Here is a 5,958-nt window from a genome sequence, read left to right as displayed (position 1 = left end):
GAGCTTCAGAAAATATAACGAATTCTAGCGCTTTAATAGCCGTAAGCACAAAGCCGTACCAACAGTTTTTAAACCGGACTAACTTTTAAACCGGCCTAAAATATTTGGTAAGCTTTAATCAAACGATGCTGTCATTTATATGGCTGCGTTCTGATCTGCGTTACACGTCAATGTTAAAAAACAACAAATTCAAGTTAAAGAAAATGAGTAAATTAGACAACATGGTGAATTGTTTTTCTTTCCGATATTTTCGTGCAGTAATATAGCTTTTCTTCGTCAAATGTCTCGTTCCATAGCGTTTGAGTACAATTTTTGTCAACTTGTAGCCGATATGTTTCTGAACTTAGAACTTTAACGTGTTGGATAGTTGAAAGTTTGACGATGATGTACAGCACTTTGTAGTGACATAATATTAAATGCACAAAAGAAAATAAATTAGTATACATATGCATGTTTTTATTCAGTTTGAATATGTGCTCGTCGAGTTAGAGGTTGTGGTTGTAATTGTTGCCATGATAATTATTTCTCGACAAACATATGATTACGGGTTAAAAGCCAACCGTCAGAATTCTCTTTGAAATGAAATTCCACACAAACCGTTACTGGATAAACACAGTTCATAGCAGTTACACACTTAAAATCTATTACCTACCAGTAGGTAATTTTAATTTGCTGTCCTTATTTCACGGCCGGAAAACGAGAGAGAGGGAATGATTGTTTTACTCAAAATTAATGGGAATATCTCAATATTTTTGGGTAAATTTGGACTCCCTCTCTTTCGTTGGAGGAAGTAGGATGCGCAGATTTAAGATTACCTACTGCTAGGAAAGGCAAGTTTTCTGTGTAAGGCGGAAAAATATACACGGTAAAAAAACTTTACTCATTGTATTCAAATTGCCCATTTTCGAAAATTATTCGAGCTGTCAAAAAATGAGTATTTTTTGCTACTAACAATGAGTGCTTTTTATCCATTTCACAACTACTCGATGAAGTAAAGTCCATTGACATTTTAATCTTAATAATGAGTGAAAAATCGTTAAGAATTATTTTAAGCGAGTTAACCTGCAAACTAAGGTTCGTAGCGGAATCTGCAAATTATCGGCCTGCATCCGAATCCGTGGCGGAAACGGAACATTTCGGCAACGCTCATAAAACAACGGCTGTTTAGACTACTGAGGATGTTGCAAATATGCCCCAGTTCGGCGTTTTTAGAGCAGCCAAAAGATCCAGCCATCAAAAATATATCCAGTTGGCGTTTTTATTTTGTTGAGTAGTTAAAGAGACAATAATGTTAAATGAATGTTATTTTATGTTTTTTTAAATTTAGAAATAATTCTATTGGCAGTATTTTTAATTCTGGCACGATTTTCATGACTGGATATTTTTTACGCATTTTGTTGTAACAGTTCTACGAAAAATAATGGGTAAAACATACCCAGGTTGACGTACACGATCTGTATTCATTTATGGGTACGGACTCTTTACCCAGTTAATGGGTTACTCCACTTTTATTGAAAATGCGTGGTTTTCTATGCATTAATTAGTACTTTATTTTATCAGTGTAGTTCTTCGGTGCTTGTCTTTCCTACCTGATAAACTGGTTTATTTATTGCCATCTTTATTGCGAGCAAAGAGAGCCATATTTATTCAGAAGAAAGCCGAAGAGAGGATTGAAAATAACGAAATGTATGCAAGAGAAGCATGACAAATTTTTGCATATTTTTGTCTTCTTTCGGTAACATGATGCTGCCATTTGCATTGCTGCGTTCTGGTCAGCAATACACGGCAATGTTAAAAAACTGTACAGTGAAATTAATTTAAAATTCACTGTTTATGCCATTTATTAGTCTATGTATTTATGTTTTTAAAACGATTTTGAAATTATCGATTCAGCTTAAGGGGTTACACCACTGTAGAGCACGAAAAAATAGGCTTATTTCGAGAATTCTTTATTGCTCAATAAAAAGGTCAATCGACAGCTTGTTGAATGGGATTTATAACATTAGTATTGAATCAAACAAAATAATTTTTTCGAGCAATTTCATCACAAGATGGCGGCACTGCAGCTTTTTTACCTTATGAGCGTTTTTAAAAGGGGTCCACGGCCGTGATTTTTAACCTAGTGCCAAAAACTAAAGTTTTTTTGATTCCTTATGTCAATAACGACGTACGTAAGATTTTTTCGATATTTTAATTTTACGCGGAATGGTTTTTGAGTGGGAAAACGTCGAAAATGTCATAAAAATAAAGCTTACATCTTTTGAAATATTTGTATCAGTCGTCCATGGAATAGAAATGTAACATTTTAGCCTGGTGGGGCTTATTATACCATCCTACCCACCTTCTCTACTAACCATGCATATGGAAGACCTACTTTGCTGAAAATGAAGTATCCAAATTATCAGCACGATTACCCAATCAAGCCTGAAATACCAAAAGCCCAGTAATTTTAATTAATAAAAATTACAATTAGTTACTTCCTATTGTCTGCGATCTGTCTGATTATGAATTGACCATTATAAATTTACAAAATGAATCTGATACTGGATGCAGACAGTAAATCTTCAGGATCTCGACGAAATCCGGTGTAAATCATATCTCAAAATTTCTTCGTTTTTCTTCTTCACATCATTGCCCAGGCTACAAGAGCTTTTTGCAAACTGCTTAATATTATTATTTTACAATAACATGTTAATCGTTGTTTTAGCAATAATCGGTCTTTGATTTTAAAGTGCTACGAAAAAATCGAAAATCGACCAAAAAATAAAAGTTCCCTTAATTACTTGTGAAATGCTGTGAAAAACAACTGTGCAAATGTCTCAACGTTTGATCCTAAGACAAGACATGACAATAGAGGGGGTCGTTTTTGTTCCAATTTTACATCAGAATGTTTCAGCTCCTGATTGGTCGATTCTGACCTTTTGCACCGTACGTAATGTTACTGCAGGGATAGCTAAATGATGTTTGACAGTCTTGCTATATTTATAGAAAAATAATGTAATTACTTTTGACAAATAATATTATGATCGTTAAAAGAGTAAAAATGAATAAATGAATCAAAAATTTGTCAGAAAATGGTTTCATCATACCTTACTAAACACCCATGACACGGAAAAACGGTGCCCTTTATTAATATAATGGATTCAAGATACAAAATATTGCAGGCATAAAATAAATTAACAAGAATCCATTTTCATTTTAAAAAATGGCAACACTGTTCGGAAGATTTCGGCAGGGTGGAAATCTGCGAAAAGAAGAATGTCGAATGAAAAACAAGAAGCCGATTGTCACGTCTTGTCTTAGGTTTGGTCCAGTAGATTTTGAGTTATAGTGTATACCGCAAAACAAGTTTTCGATGTGGCGCCTGACTGAAAAGACAATCTTTGTATCGAAAGTACCTGCCGATAATATTTTACACCCCCCCCCCCCCTCTTCAGTTCCGACACGATTTAGGCGATTTTTCCGTATTCAAGTTTTTGCTGTTCTATCATTAAGAATTAAACCAAAATTTATACTTCAGCGGAAATGAAAATCGTTCAAGATATGCTAGAAAAGTATAAATTACGAAACAATATAAGCAAGCTCCGATAACATTTAAATAACGATCAAAATGAGAATATTTGTAGCAGCTTGTTTGCCGTCATATTTAAAAGTGTTACTTAGGCTATATGGCATGGCTTCATTTACAATTTTTTATTCAATCTCAGTTTTGAGCTCCTTCGAAAGCAGTAAAAATATAAATAAACTTCCACTTGCTTATTGTGTTTCTTGTAAGAAGATATAACTAGAAAAGGGTACAAATTGTGATTATATATTCTTTTCTTTTACTCTTGTTAATATAACTAAAAAATTGTGAGCAAATTAAACTTCACTCATTTTGATAGCCATAGGTAAACTAACAATCGAAAACAATTTTCATCTCTGAATCCAATTATAAAATGTCGTACGACGGTTTGTTTCAAAATAATTCGACTTCTGCTAACCTGCAATATAACTCTTCGATGTGGCGTTTTGAAATGAGCGTGTAGCACCTTCTAGATATAGGACGATAAAGAATATTAAAAAAATTGCATTTCAAATTCGATTACACCTGTTTTTCGTACGGGATAAAACTTGCTTACTTGCCCTCATATGGTTTGTGTACAACATGGGCAATGAAGGTCAAAAAGTTGATTCCAATTATTGAGATGTATGCAAGAGGAACCTGGCGGCCTTTTACACTGTTTTCGTTTGGTTTCAGGATGCAGCCATTTCTGCAATGACAGGTACTAACGTCTTAGGCCGGATTAAACTCAGGCCTAAAATCAAAGATAGTACCGTGTGGCGGCACCAACTAATTTCAAGCTTACCGCTATAAGGGTGGTAAAATTTAGTACGGTTATATGTGTCATCCATTCGTATTACGAAGTAAAGTAAATACAGGGTGTTTGGTTCATGAGTAAGAATCTCTCGAGGGGTGATTTACTGTCATATTTGGAGCAAAAAATTGTTCTACACATACCTTCAAATCTCAACCGTTACAGAGTTATTCAACTTTTTGTGTAAAAAACTTATTTATCTTAAAACACCTCTAACTCAAAAAGTATACCTCGTATTTTAAATCTTTTAGTACCATTGGAAAGGTGAGAAAATTTGAAATATTGAATAATGTTATCATATCTTAAAGATAATTAGTTTTAATTACCTTTTAGTTGTAAAGTAGTTAAAAGTAAATGTTTTTGATGAGGTTTTTGTTAATTTTCTCAAAATAATGAATTATGATTATAACAATATCTATTATCCAAAAGTTGGGTTTGAGTACGATTCATAATTTGTTCTTCAACATAATATTCCTATCTCTTCTCGTTTCTTTGCAATTTGACTTCTAAACTTTTCCTGTAATTCACTTGCAAGTTCTTAAATGACTCTAATCTAATAAATATGCTTTATATCGCTATTATCAGGGCTTCATTGGAAAGCTGAGAAAATTTCCTTTCGATGTATATACAGACATCTTTTAGTTAAGTGTACTACATGACTTTTTACTAGTAAAATAACTCAAAATTTGCGTTTTTTGGTGATTTTTGTAATTATTCTAATTATTATTTAACTAAATTTATCGTCACTGTTGTTCATTTGGTGCCCCTTAATATTATCTACAAATTGTTTTTTGACACTTTATCCCTATCGCTTTTCATTTCGCTGCAATTTAATAGTTAACACAGCATGTCCTTATCACAAATGCAGTGGTTTCTAAATCGTTGTTTTTACATATGAAACGAGAAGATAAAAATGATTTTGCTTCGAAACTAAAAGAGACAATTGAATGGAGTCAAAGGAAGAATTGTAGAACTTTCTGAGATGCATTAATTCCATGATAAAAATGGCGAAGTTTATTATTTACTATTTTAAGAAATAACGAAAGTGCTAATAATAACACTAACTTTAAATTAATTAACTTCTAAAAGAATACTAAATTCACTTAACTGAAAGGTATTAATACATTTTTCTTTGCAAAATTTTTCTGGCTTTCGAATAAAAATAAGAAAAGGTACAATAAGTGCCATACTTTTTCAATAAGAGCTAGTATTAGTGAATATGAGATAAAAATATCCAAGTTCAATAACCCAAACACATGAAAACAAGACAAGATAAGTATATCATGTCCAAGAACAAATTATACAACTTTTCAAGACTAACAATTTGCATTATTGAAATAGTAATGTTAACTATTAAGATTTTCGCGAAGTGAACGAAAAATCGATCAAAATTGTTAAATTTTAAATAAATTACTGTGAAAAGATTACTTAACCTTATTAGCTGAAACATTTGAGGACATTTTTCAGTGGAAAATTTTCTCACCTATCCAATGGATCTAAAAGATTTGAAATACAAAGTATATTTATCGAGTTAGAGCTATTTTAAGACAACTAAGTTTTTAACACAAAAAGTTCAATAACTTAGTAACGGTTGAGATTT

This window comes from Topomyia yanbarensis, chromosome 2, assembly GCF_030247195.1.
Source record: "Topomyia yanbarensis strain Yona2022 chromosome 2, ASM3024719v1, whole genome shotgun sequence".
Taxonomy (NCBI): Eukaryota; Metazoa; Arthropoda; class Insecta; order Diptera; family Culicidae; genus Topomyia; species Topomyia yanbarensis.
Note: the sequence above shows the minus strand (reverse complement) of the source record.